This window comes from Euprymna scolopes, chromosome 34 (genome assembly GCF_053919585.1).
Source record: "Euprymna scolopes isolate OS-2025 chromosome 34, ASM5391958v1, whole genome shotgun sequence".
Taxonomy (NCBI): domain Eukaryota; kingdom Metazoa; phylum Mollusca; class Cephalopoda; order Sepiida; family Sepiolidae; genus Euprymna; species Euprymna scolopes.
Window position 1 is genome coordinate 80,557,267 of NC_136515.1, and position 846 is coordinate 80,558,112.

Genomic DNA, 846 nt, shown 5'->3' on the forward strand with positions numbered 1-846 from the left:
CTCTCTCTTACTATCCCCTCCTCTGCCTGTCTCTCTCACTTTCCTCCAATCTAACCATCGCTTTGTCACGATCCTCCAGTCTGCTTGCCTCTCTCTTACTATCCCCTCCTCTGCCTGTCTCTCTCACTTTCCTCCAATCTAACCATCGCTTTGTCACGATCCTCCAGTCTGCTTGCCTCTCTCTTACTATCCCCTCCTCTGCCTGTCTCTCTCACTTTCCTCCAATCTAACCATCGCTTTGTCACGATCCTCCAGTCTGCTTGCCTCTCTCTTACTATCCCCTCCTCTGCCTGTCTCTCTCACTTTCCTCCAATCTAACCATCGCTTTGTCACGATCCTCCAGTCTGCTTGCCTCTCTCTTACTATCCCCTCCTCTGCCTGTCTCTCTCACTTTCCTCCAATCTAACCATCGCTTTGTCACGATCCTCCAGTCTGCTTGCCTCTCTCTTACTATCCCCTCCTCTGCCTGTCTCTCTCACTTTCCTCCAGTCTGTTTCTATTTACTTGCCTCCCCACGAGGAGAGCGTCAGACACAAAGTCGATTTTTAATAGGAGGAAAATCCTTCCCTTCATTTCCAATCTAATCTGGCTCCTTAACTGGAGCAATGTGACTTTCTTTCTCTCCAGATTTCCCTGTTTTCCCTGCGTCAGATCTTCAGGATCACAGTTGGTGTTATGTGTAATTTGCTGAATGTACATGGATCTAGGTCGTTCTATGCTCGTGTGCCCGTGCTGTGGAATTCATAGCAATACATTTTTCACCAGATCTTGCTTGCTCCTATGGCAGTGATCGACAAATCGTAGACATCGCTCCCTGATGGTAATAAATATGTCAGGTAGGTTGCC